The following is a 13,402-nucleotide window of genomic DNA, read 5'->3' on the forward strand; positions in this document are numbered from 1 at the left end:
TCCAGTCCACACACCTCAGTCTCCTTGACTCTACCTGCCTGTGACAGTGGATTTGGGGCCTGGCTTGGCCACCCTGTGGTGACTCTGCTCTGCCCATCAGCCTTGTCCTCCGGCCTCGACTGGCCCTGTGCCAGGCAGGCCCACCACGCCCGCCCCTGCGTGGCCCAGAGCCCTCGGGCTGCTCTCCCAGCCTGGCTCTGCCCTGCTGGGCTCCCCACACCACAGAGGGCCCGCACTCCCCCCAGGGGGCCTCAGCTCAGGCCCAGAATCCTCTGTGAGCCTCCCAGCAGCAGACAGCTGCAGCTGGGGCTCCCTCCAGGAGTGCTATTTTTCATGAGCGCAGTGGGGTGACATTTGCATTGCAGGGATCAGTGCTGACTTCCTCCCTGCCACTGGCATGGGACTGGCTCCTCCGCTGCGCATGTCCTCCCTCACTGGGGCCTCTATTCTGCTGGGTGGGCTGCGGCTCCCTTCCTGCCTGTGGTTGTGAGTCCCTCCCCGTGAACTCCCACCTCCCCTGCTCCTCCCTGAGGGGCTGACTCTCCCATCTCAGCTCCCACGGGGTACCAGCACAGGGTGCTCACCAGCCCACGCCAACCACTTCACAGTTTCCAGCGTCCGGCGAGCACCTCGGCTGCCCTCCAGCCCTGAGGCCAGCTGGGCCCTGCTGTGCACAGGGCGGACAGGCTGTCTCACATGGAACAGGGTGTGGAGCGGTGCGGGTGTGGCCCAGCAGCTCCGAGCGCATGGGTATGGCAGCCCCCCTCCCCCCGCCAGGAGGCCTGGGAGCCTCTCCACAGTGGACTGTGGCCTCCTCAGCCCCAGGTGGCCTCTCAGACGGGGCAGAGTGAGAAGGTAAGGAAGTGACGCCTCCTGACTTCCAGCCGCCACCCCAACAGCAGCGTGGGGCCCGCGTGACACTCTCTGGGCACCCTGGCATGCAGGTGCCAGGTCCCCGGGAGGGCTGTCCTGGTTCCACCCAGGTCTTCGCCAGCAGCCAGTCCCAGCAGGACAGTGGGAGAAGAGGCCCTGGACCGGGGAAGCAGAGACGGGTCCCCACCCTCTCCAGCCAGCTGGATCCCCAACCTGCTGGGCCTGGGTGCTAACAAACGGCCTCGCTCACTGTAAGCCGAGGAGTGTAGGGCAGCTGGGCACACCGCAGCAGGAGAGAATCCTGGTCACCAGCAGGGGGGGCGTTGCCGCTGAGGTCACCTTCCTGAAGCCTCAGACCCCGCCCAGGAAGAGGCTGACTGTGCCCCTCAGCCGGCCGGAGCAGGGCGGCAGAGGCCGGGCGTGGCTGGGAAGGGAGCACTCCCGCCAGCTCTGTGTCCTCCTGGGGCGTCCTGCAGGGCCGGTTGCGCTGCGCTGGGGCTCCTGCAGCAACGCTTGGACCTGGTGGGAAAGTCGGTCTATTCCTGGTTTGCTGACCGCGAGTGGGGAGCATATTGTGTCGGATGTTTTCTTTTGCGTCGTCGAGGCATGATTGCCTGCCTGTTGGGTTGTCAGACGATCTCTGCATGCTAAGCCAGGCTCCATTCCCCAAGTAACCTGCACGGGCGTGATGCAGTATTACCCTGGGGTTTAGTATTGGGGAACGCTGGGTTTGGGGCAATGTTGGGCACCATGGCAGTGATTTGAAAGTGTTTCTCCTCTTTTCTGAAAGCAATTGTGTGACACTGACCTTCTTTTCTTGTTAGAATTCACCAGTAAACGAAGATGGGCCTGGAGTTTTCCTTTTTGGAAGGCTTCGAACAGCACCTTCCATTTCTCTCATGGGTAGAGGACTGTCCTGCCCACTGATTTCTCCTTGAACGTGGGTAGCTGGTGTCTCTTAAGGAACCAGTGTCTTGTCTGTATTTGTTCAACTGGACAAAGAGTTGTTCTGGTGTCCTGGACCGTGCTTTAAGGACTGGTGTCAGTGCAGAGGTCTGTCTTTCTGTTTCTGATCTTAGTAATTTGTGTCTCTATTTTTTAATTGGTCAATCTGTCCGAAGGTTTATTGGTTTCATAGAAAACCAGATTTTGGTTTAATTCACTGCTCTTTTTCTGTTATCAATTCCACTGATTTTTTATTTTTGGTTTTTTGAGACAAAGTCTCGCTCTATAGTTCAGGCTGGCTTTGAACTCACTGTGTAGCCCAGGCTGGCCTCCAACTTGAGGTGATCCTCCTGCCTCAGCCTCCCTAGTACCAGGATTTTAGGCATGCACCACCATGCCTGGCCCATTCCATTGATTTCTTTTCTAGTCTTTACTATTCCCCTTTATTCTACTTTTTTAGGTTTGATTTTCTCTTCATCTTCAGTTTCTTTAAGTGGACACTTAAGACACTGATTTGAAATCTTTCCTTTTTCTAATATAGGCATTTATGGCTAAACACTTTCCTCTTTGCATGGCTTTGCCTGCTGCCCATGAGTTTTTTTTTATTTTTGGTACCAGGGATCGAACTCGGGTCCTTGCACTTGCAAGGCAGGTGACAGAACCACTGGCCTAAATCCCCGACCCCAAACCATGAGTTTTGATATGTTACTCTCTCTGCTTCAGTTCAAAGCACTTTCAGTGTTCTTTGAGATTTCCTCTCATGGGTAATTGTGGAGCTGCTATTTAATCTAATTTAATCTCCTTATGTTCCGAGACCATGCTTTATATGAGTTCTCTCTCTGAGTTTGCCAGGCTGCTTTGTGAGCCAGAATGCAGCCTGTCTTGCTGAAAGCTGTGTGCCCTTGAGCAGCGTGGGCTGCCGGAGTCTTTCTGCCAGTGTATTGGTGTCAGGTGGATTGAGCTGGCGATGTCGGTCAGGTCCTCCACCAGGTCCTCCGGCAGAGGCTGAAGTCTCCAACCACGGGAGAGGACTGGTGGGCCTCTGCCTCGGTCACGCCAGCGCGCGTCGGGGTATTCTGAGTCTGGGTCAGGCTGCAAGTGTGTGCCACACACTCCTGTCTCCTCCTGGAGAACTGATGGCGGGGCGCGCCCCACTTTGCCCTGGCAGAATTCTTTGGTTCCGGGTCACTTGTCTGCTGTTACCAGAACTACCCCAGGCTTCTTTGGATCAGTGCTGGTCTAGAACACACTCCTTCCATTCTTTTACTTTGAACCTGTCTTTGGCTTTGTATTTGAAACAATTTTTTCAAATTCTGTAGTTGGATCTTGCTCTCCACAATCCACTCCAACACCACTTTTCTTTTCACCTGGTGTTTGTATTTACAGTGACAATGGATAGGGTTGGCTTAAAAACCACCATCTTGCTGACTGTTGTGTATTTGTTCCACTTGCTTTGTTTCCTTCAGCCTCTTCTTGTTTGTCTCTGGATTAATTGAGAATAACCCAGCTCCTCCTTCATATCCTTCTCACTATGTGCACCAGGGTAGGTTTTCATTTGTACCTGTTGTAGACACAAACGAAACGATTTTTACTTTTGCTTTGGGACAATGATAGTCTTCCAGGGCAGACAAGGTGAACTGCGTGTTGAAACCACTCAGCTGGCTCCAGCACTCTGCTGCCTGTGTGGCCTGGGGCCCTGCTGACACCAGGTCCCCACCCCCGAAGAACTTCCTCCGGCAGGTCTTGCGGAGCAGGTAGGAGGGCGATGATTCTCAGCTTTTGTTCATCTGAGAAAGACTTCCTTGTGCTCCGTGGGTGATTTTGCTGGCTGTCGTGCTCTGGGCTGACAGCTCTGCTTTGCTTTTCAGTGATTTACAGAAGACTCTGTGGTTCTCACATCCTTGATACTGTGTGTGCATGTGTGTGTGTGCATGCACACGTGTGCATGTGTGTGTGTGTTCCCTCAAGACTCCTTCGAGAGCTTTGCACCAGGCCTTCCCACATTCAGCTGTTCTTGGTGTGCGTCCTATGTGGTGTTCACGGATTTTCCTAACTCTGTTTGCTGTTTGCCATCAACTTCAAAAACAATGTGGCCCTTGTTTCTCTAGAGAGCATCTTCTCCCTGTCTTCTCTTCTGGCTTGGGTGCTGGGTTTCTTTCCCCAGCTCCTGGTGCGTGGGTGCGTGCATGCGTGCACAAGCGTTCCAGTTTGGTTCTTGCTTCTGAGTAGTGCTCTATCTTCACATTTGCTGATTCCTCCCTCAGCTGTGTTGAGTCTGCGGCACACTCAGGCACTTCCATCTCCACTGCTGTGTTTTGTTTGGAGTATTTCCGTCTGGTTCTCTCTTATAGTTTCCATCTCTGCTGAAATTACTTGTGGGACCAAAATGACTCCATTTTGGAGCCGTCTCCTTTGTTCTCTCAAATTTGTGCTTAAACTAGGAATTCACCACTTGAAATTCCTGAGTTTATTACCCAACCACCTGTGTACCTGGGGAGAGAGCGTTCCAGGCACACTATCTGTAGGATAAGCAGTTAATGAGCTGACTGTCCACACAAGATAGATGCGGCCATTAGTGGGTCTGCTAACGATCAGTATGTAACAACCGGCCGTTAATCTTTGCCCCTTTTCTCCCTCACAAAAACCAATACGTAATCCCCTTCGACCCCCAAAGCCTAGCCAACCAAAACCCTACACTTCATATGTATTGAGTATTAACCAATCACCTGGCTACTAATAACCAAAGCTTGTTGTATTCTCAATAAAAACCCTGCTAGTTAGGGACTCAGGGCTCTCAATCTCGATCCGCTGTGTCGGTGACAGTTGAGAGTCCCTGCTTAAGCTTGAATAAACGACCCTTGTGTGCTTACATCGGAAACGGCCTCCTGGTGGTCTCTGGGACTTCACAATCTGGGCACAACATTTGGGGGCTCGTCCGGGATCCCAAGACCTTCAGGACTCCCGTACCGGAGGGTCAACGCCGGCTGGTGAGTGTTTTTTGTGTTTGTAAAGTCTGGGCCTATTTTCTGGGAAGGTCGGCAGACGGTCTAGGCGGACGCGCTGCAAGGGCCGCCGACCCGGGATCCTGGAAGACGTTCCGGATTCCGCTGGTGGGGACGGAGTGCCCCAAGAGTACGAGTCAGTGAGACTCCTGGAGGGACGGTGCGGGTCGCTCCCGCGGCACGGCAGGAGGCCGTCGTCCCATTTGCATTGCCTCCGATCAGGCGGAGGACGATTTTGTCTCGCGTGTTTTTCTGTTGTGTTTGTCTGTGTGTTGTACTGACTTGGACTGAGACGATGGGACAGACTGTGACTACCCCCTTTCCCTCATGAAAGATCATTTCAAGGAAGTTAGGGAGAGCGCTCGTAACCTAAGTTTAAAAATTAAAAAGGCTAAGTTCATCACCCTCTGTAGCTCGGAGTGGCCCACCCTTGGGGTAGGATGGCCCCCCGAGGGAACTTTTGATTTGCAAATTATACGCAGAGTTCGTAAAGCCATCCTTCATCCCGACCAGGTACCCTACATTGCCATTTGGGAATTTCTGATCTTTAACCCACCCCCGTGGGTTAAGCCTTTTTTGCCTTCACAGCAACAGCAGCCAGAGTTAATCCTGACAGCCAGTAAGAAGACTCCTAGAGGGCGCGATGACGAGGAGCAGACCGAAACCAAGCCGACCGCGCCACTCTACCCTGTCCTCCAGGGAGGGACCGAAGAAGATCTTATTTTCCCTCCCCCTTACTCTCTCCCCTCTCTTCCGCAACAGCAGGCTGAAAGAAATGACCCAGTCCCAGCCGGGGCTAGGGAGGAAGAGCCCGCCCCGGGTGCTGGCAACCGTAATGGTCCCGCCCAAAATACTCGTCACCGGCGCGCCGCCTCGCCGGCAGGACCAGCAGACTCTACTGTTTGTCCGCTGCGAGCGATAGGGCCCCCTGATGAGCATGGGAACCAGCCTCACCATTACTGGCCCTTTGCTACAAGTGATCTTTATAATTGGCGCCGACAACATGCCAATTTCTCTGATAACCCTAGAGATTTGATTAACCTGTTAGAAACTGTTTTGTTTACCCATCAGCCCACTTGGGATGACTGTCAATAGCTTCTGCAGGTCCTGTTCACCACTGAAGAACGAGAGAGGATCCAGAATGAGGCCAGGAAATTGGTTCCTGGTGACAATGGTCAACCCACCACCAATGCTGACACTATCAACACTTCTTTTCCTCTGTCCCGACCCAACTGGGACTTCAACACAGCGGAAGGTAAGGAGAGGCTTCGGGTCTATCACCAGGCTCTATTAAAAGGTCTGAAAGCAGCAGCGAGGAAGCCTACAAATTTGGCTAAGGTAGGGGATGTACAACAAAAGTTAGATGAAAGCCCTGCTGCTTTCCTAAAAAGAATTCAGGAAGCTTTTCGTAGGTACACTCCTATGGACCCAGAAGCAATTGAGACAAAGGCAGCTGTAATAATACATTTTGTCAACCAGGCGGCGCCAGACATTAAGAGAAAGTTACAGAAAGTAGATAGGTTAGGAGAAAAGAGTATTCAGGACTTAGTGGCAGTGGCAGAGAAAGTGTATAACAATAGAGAAACCGCAGAGGAGAAACGAGAAAAAGCTGATGACCGCCAGACCCGAAACTTAGCTCGGATCCTTCTGGCTGCCACTGCGGGAGAACAGAAGGAACGTGAACGTAGACTAAGAAAGATTGCGGTGGAAGGAGAAAACAAAGAGAGACGCAGAGAGCGCCCCCAGTTGGGGAAAAATCAACGTGCTCATTGCAAAGAGTATGGACACTGGGCCAGAGACTGTCCCAAAAAGAAACAACAGGAAGGACGCCCCAAGGCCCCTATCCTGGCTATGGATGAATTAAATGATTAGGGGGGACGGGGTTCGGCACCCCTCCCCGAGCCCAGGGTAACCCTAAAAGTGGAGGGGAGACCTATCGAGTTCCTAGTGGATACAGGGGCTCAACATTCGGTCCTACTTAAACCATGTGGCCATGTTTCTGATAAGACCTCCTGGGTTCAAGGAGCTACAGGCATGAAAAAGTATTCATGGACAACCCAAAAAACAGTAGACTTGGGAGTGGGCCAAGTAACCCACTCATTTATGATTATACCAGACTGCCCCTACCCCTTATTGGGAAGAGACTTACTGACTAAATTAGGGGCTCAAATTCATTTCCAACCCGGGGGCACAAAAGTCCTTAATCAAGAGGGAAGGCCCATTCAGGTACTAACCATAAACCTAGAAGATAAATATCTGCTACATCAGAAGAGGGCCCCTCCTGATCCTGACATGGAACAATGGCTCATCATGTTCCCACAAGCATGGGCAGAGACTGGAGGCATGGGGTTAGCTGCACACAGAGCACCAGTGTTTGTAGAAATAAAACCTGGGGCAGATCCTGTACAAGTTCGCCAATATCCTATGGCCCTAGAGGCCCAGAAGGGAATAACTCCACACATCAGGAGGTTGCTTGCTCAGGGGATTCTTAGGCCTTGTCAATCAGCCTGGAACACCCCCTTGTTGCCAGTGCAAAAACCTCATTCTAATGACTATCGGCCAGTGCAGGATCTCCGGGAAGTGAACAAGAGGGTTATGGACATCCACCCCACAGTGCCTAATCCATACACCCTTTTGAGTTCACTTCCCCCGAGCCATCGATGGTACACAGTCTTGGATCTCAAAGATGCTTTTTTTTAGCCTTCCGCTAGCACCCAAAAGCCAACACATCTTTACATTTGAATGGAGTGACCCAGAACAAGGCCTCAACGGACAGCTGACATGGACCCGATTACCCCAAGGATTCAAAAACTCTCCCACCATCTTCGACGAGGCCCTACATGAAGACCTGGGTGAGTTTCGCCTCCAGAACCCCCAACTAACTCTGTTACAATATGTAGATGACCTCCTCATAGCAGCTGAAACGCGGGAAGACTGCCTAAGTGGAACCAAGAGACTCTTGATAGTCATAGGAGAACTGGGGTACCGGGCGTCCACCAAAAAGGCCCAGATCTGCAAACCCGAGGTAAGCTACTTGGGGTACATGCTTAGGGAAGGGCAGAGATGGCTGTCGGATGCTAGAAAAGAGACAGTTCTTAAGATACCCACACCAGATTCTCCTCAGAAAGTCAGAGAGTTCTTGGGATCGGCGGGCTTCTGCCGCCTATGGATACCGGGGTTCGCAGAGCTCGCAAGGCCCCTTTATGAGGCAACCAAAGACAATCAGGCTTTTCAATGGACAGAAAAGCTACAAAAATCTTTCGATCAAATTAAAACAGCCTTGCTGACGGCACCAGCCTTGGGCTTGCCCGATATTACTAAGCCATTCCACCTTTACATTGATAAAAACAAAGGAGTCGCTAAGGGCGTCCTGGTCCAGCATCTAGGGCCATGGCGCCGCCCAGTGGCGTACCTATCAAAAAGACTTGATCCAGTTGCATCAGGATGGCCCCCGTGTCTAAGAATGATTGCAGCAGTGGCTCTAATGGTCAAAGATGCTGACAAGTTGACATTAGGCCAAGAACTGTGCGTGACCACCCCTCACGCTATTGAGGGAGTCCTAAAACAGCCTCCGGATCGATGGCTCAGTAATGCTCACCTGACCCACTACCAGAGCTTACTCCTAAATCCAACCCGAGTTGTCTTTCAGGCCCCGGCTGCTTTAAACCCAGCCACACTGTTGCCAGACCTGAACTTGGAGGCTCCGCTTCACGACTGCACAGACATCCTAGCCCAGGTACATGGAATTCGAGCAGATCTGAGCGACCAACCATGGCCAGATGCAGATGATACCTGGTACACTGATGGGAACAGCTTTGTTCGTGATGGCCGCAGGTATGCAGGAGCAGCAGTGGTGACAGAGACTGAGGTCATTTGGGCAGAACCATTGCCCACCGGGACCTCAGCACAACGGGCGGAGCTCATAGCTCTGACCAAGACATTGACTCTAGGACGGGGCCAAAAGTTAAATATATACACAGATAGCCGGTATGCCTTTGCCACTACACACGTCCATGGGGCCATCTACAAAGAAAGGAGACTCCTGACAGCTGAAGAAAAGACTATTAAAAACAAAGAAGAGATCCTTGCCCTCTTAACAGCCCTCTGGCTACCTAAAAAAATTAGCCATTATCCATTGCCCAGGACACCAAAAAGGCGACACTCCAATTGCCAGAGGAAATAATTTAGCTGACCAGACAGCCCGAGAAATAGCCTTAAAGATTAATCTGACACTGGTCACTCAGCTGCCCGATCCGGGAAGTGCAGCCCTACCAGAAAAACCCCAGTACACTGAAGAAGATTTAAATTGGATAAAACAATTACCTATGCCTCAGTGCCTCAACGGGTGGTGGAAATCTTCTGATTGTAAAGTCATATTGCCTAAAGCGCTGGGAGAACAAGTTCTCTCCAAGATGCACCGGACCACCCACATGGGCACTCGAAAAATGCAAGATCTCCTGAGACATGCTGAAATTAAGATCCGTGATGCTAATTCTAAAATTGAACATATTGTTGCTACCTACAAAGCCTGTCAATTGACAAATGCCACCCACAATAGGGCCAACCCAGGGCTGAGGGAAAGCCGACCTGGAGCCTATTGAGAATTGGACTTCACCAAGGTAAAACCTGGAAGGTATGGTTATAAATACTTGTTAGTTTTTGTAGACACTTTTTCAGGATGGACAGAAGCGTTTCCTACCAAACATAAAACAGCGTGAAGTGTGACTAAGAAACTGCTAGAAGACATCCTGCCAAGGTATGGTTTTCCAGTAATGCTAGGATCAGATAATGGACCCGCCTTTATTTCCAAGGTGAGTCAAACCCTAGCACAGATATTGGGGACGGATTGGAAATTACATTGTGCATACAGACCCCAAAGTTCAGGACAGGTAGAGAGGATGAATAAAACATTAAAAGAGACCTTAACTAAATTAACCTTAGAGACTGGCGGTGACTGGGTGACTCTCCTTCCCTTCGCCCTCTATAGGGTATGCAATTCACCCTATAAGATGGGATTAACTCCCTTTAAAATCATGTTTGAAATTCCCCCTCCCATTATTCCCAACCTTCAATCAAATGTGCTTGTTGAATTTGATGACCAAAAGTTGTTACTTTCTTTAAAAAGCCTCCAAAGTGTGCACGAGGATATCTGGCCTAAATTAAAAGCCTTATATCAAACTGGACCGCCTCCCGAGCCCCATCGCTATCGACCAGGAGACTGGGTCTTCGTCCAGAGACACCGACAAAGGGACCTTGAGCCCCGTTAAAAAAGACCCTACGTCACAGTCTTGACCACGCCCACCGCTCTCAAGGTCGAGATCCTCACGCTGTCCTAGAGGACTTCGTTCCATCATGGCAGGTGTCCAAAGACCAAGACAATCCCCTCAAACTCAAGCTGCGTCGTCAAAGGTCATGATTGTGGTAACTGTACTTTTGACACCGATTTTAAGAGGACAGAACCCACATGCTCCCCTAAATTTAACCTGGATGATCATCAGTACCGCCACAGGTGACATTATTAACAGCTCGTCCAAAGTGAGCCCACCATTAACCTGGTGGCCTGCTCTAGAGTTTGATCTCTGTCGGCTAGCCACTGACAGCTGGGATATCGGACACTGGAGCCTAGAGTCACGGGGAAGGCCTGAATGTGGGGAAACAAAAAAGGGGTGTACCCTCCCCCCGGTCGATTCACGAACACCGGGCTGCAACCAAAGAATGTTGCTTCTATGTAGATCATTCAGGAGTGGTCAAAGAGTCCATGGCTAAAGTTAGGGAGGGCATCGCCAAACGTAAGCGAGAAAGAAAACTATCTCAAAACTGGTTCGAATCTTGGTTTAATTCTTCCCCTTGGCTAACTACCCTAATCTCTACCCTGCTAGGCCCCTTGCTTATCGTGTTACTACTGTTGACCTTTGGACCTTGTATGCTCAATAGACTAGTTTCGTTCATCAAAAAACGAATTAACACTGTTCAGTTAATGGTGCTCAGGTCCCAATACCAGCCAATTCCTACCGACTTGATAAAATTAACCCCCAGAGGCCCATGATTGGCCCTCTATAACATCATGAGAAGGGGGGGAATGTGGGACCAAAATGACTCCATTTTGGAGCCGTCTCCTTTGTTCTCTCAAATTTGTGCTTAAACTAGGAATTCACCACTTGAAATTCCTGAGTTTATTACCCAACCACCTGTGTACCCGGGGAGAGAGCGTTCCAGGTACACTATCTGTAGGATAAGCAGTTAATGAGCTGACTGTCCACACAAGATAGATGCGGCCATTAGTGGGTCTGCTAACGATCAGTATGTAACAACCGGCCGTTAATCTTTGCCCCTTTTCTCCCTCACAAAAACCAATACATAATCCCCTTCGACCCCCAAAGCCTAGCCAACCAAAACCCTACACTTCATATGTATTGAGTATTAACCAATCACCTGGCTACTAATAACCAAAGCTTGTTGTAGTCTCAATAAAAACCCTGCTAGTTAGGGACTCAGGGCTCTCAATCTCGATCCGCTGTGTCGGTGACAGTTGAGAGTCCCTGCTTAAGCTTAAATAAACGACCCTTGTGTGCTTACATCAGAAACGGCCTCCTGGTGGTCTCTGGGACTTCACAATCTGGGCACAACATACTCACGTCATCTTGTACAACGTCTGCCATCCTCACAAGAGTGCTAACATATTACTCATGGCTATTTTAAGTTCCCTGCCTGGTGCTTCCAACATCTGTCATGTCAGATTCTGCTTGGATTTCTGATTCTGAAATCCAGTCTCTGGTTCGGACTATGGCTTTGCCTCTTAGGAGTCTTTCCTCACCCACCACCATCCCTGTTTTGAGGATAGGAGTACTGAGGTGAGTGGTACTTGTGCTTGGTGACAAGCTGCCTTGCTTCCTCAGGTCTGGCTGTGGAGTGTGAGTCAGTTGAGTCAGGGGCTAGGCTTAGCTGAGGGTTGCGGCACCAGTGACCACAGTTCGTTGCTGCTGGTTGCTTCCTGTTTTGGCAGTTGTTCAGGCAGGAGAGTGAATCTGACCTTGTGACTGGATTAGCCTGAGGCCACTTTCATTCACCAGATGTCCTCCTGTCATAACATCTGCCTCTACTTCCCTACCCTGGGGCTTTGCTGGCACAAGTTAGCACCCTGTCTTAGTTACTTTTCTCGTTGCTGAGACAAAATACCAGAGTTAAAGGGGAAAGGCTTATTTAAGTCAGCTCGTAGAGGCTTCAGCCCATAGCTGGCTGGCTCCAAGGCAGAGTGGCACACAGCACAGGGGCCTCGAAGAGGAGAAACAGCTCATCTCACATGGAAGACAGCAAAAGCCGCAGAGGAACATAACAGCTCCTTCGTCCCTTTATCTTATCCAGGCTGCTTCAGGTGGGCAGCACTCATGCCCTTAATCCTAGGGCCCTCAATCCTACATTGCACCATGAATCAGTTCCAGTTTCGCACACTCTAGGTCCAGCTCCTCTGAGAAAGCCCCACCTATGACCACATGAGGCTCTGGGGGACAGCTAGACAAAGGCATACACCCCCTGAACAGCCACCTGATCCACCTCGCAGCGTCCTGCCTGTCATGGTGCCCAGCATTTGGGCTTTGATGTGGCAGCAGCTGGTATCCATGGCGGGTGGACTAGGGAGATGGCAGCCAGGGCTGACCAGGGCCCTGCCCATCACACCCAGCCCCCATCCTGTAAGACTTCTGGGTTGCCCTGTGGCAAGAGCTGGAAAGGGGCCGTTCTCTGGCTCTTGTGGCCAGGGAGCAGCCCTGCCTCATGTCTACTTCATCTGAGGGTCAAGGCATGAGCTTCTCTATGAGACCCAGGGGACAGCTCACCTGTCTCCCCTCAGGTTGGGTGCTGGCCAGGCCGGGGGCCACCCTGTCTGCACAGGAGCCTGGGCGCTCTGGGAAGATGGTACTCGCCCTCTGCAGCACCTCCCAGGTCTGCTCGCCCCTCACCTTGGGCCTTGGCACACCTGGCAGGTGCTGGGATTTGCTGACTCAGTGACAGCATAGCTGGAGGGTCCCTGAGGGCCCACCCCTCCAGGAGTCCCCACGTGTGGCCCACAGACGCTTCTTGGGCCAGATGGGCCTTGGCTTCCGCCTCAGCCTGATCCAGGATGATTAGCTTTCTAATAGCCTCAGGGCCCTGTTCTAACCAAGACCACACTCACAGGCTGGGGCGGCCAAGGTGGAACCTAGGCTGAGCTCTAGGACCGCGGTCTGAGTGTCTTGACAAGGTTGCGGTTTGCAATGTCATGAGCCATCTTGGCGGCAGCTCCAGCCGTGCCTGGCGAGGAGGATGATGAGTGTGGTGGGGTCCAGGGACAAGGGAGGTCCCCAGTGAACATTCCCAGGGTCCAGCCCCCATGTTCAGAGCTGTCTTCACCCCCAGCTGGTCCCCAAGGCTTATCAGACAAGCAGCAGGGCCTGGCTTTCCTGGAAGCAGTGCTGGTGAGACCCCCCCCTTGTGGCTGTCCAGGGGCCTCGTGAGCCCCGTGCCCTGCAGCTGCAGGGCACGGGGTTTCCCAGCAACAAGCCTCCCCCATGACAATGCCTGAGTTTGGGGTACGTGGATTTCCCAGG

General features: G+C 51.7%; 1 long non-coding RNA gene across 1 annotated transcript; it reads left to right on the plus strand.

The window, feature by feature from the left end:
* Positions 1 to 1,347: 1,347 nt before the first annotated feature.
* LOC147822150 (uncharacterized) lies at positions 1,348 to 8,949 on the plus strand. The gene is made up of 2 exons (XR_015446113.1): positions 1,348 to 7,845; positions 8,470 to 8,949. It is a non-coding gene; the product is annotated as an uncharacterized LOC147822150 (long non-coding RNA).
* The last annotated feature ends 4,453 nt before the right edge of the window (positions 8,950 to 13,402 follow it).

The sequence above is a fragment of the Heterocephalus glaber genome, unplaced genomic scaffold (assembly GCF_053883595.1).
Source record: "Heterocephalus glaber isolate CG9 unplaced genomic scaffold, H.glaber_assembly_v1.0 deba00001673, whole genome shotgun sequence".
Classification (NCBI taxonomy): domain Eukaryota; kingdom Metazoa; phylum Chordata; class Mammalia; order Rodentia; family Bathyergidae; genus Heterocephalus; species Heterocephalus glaber.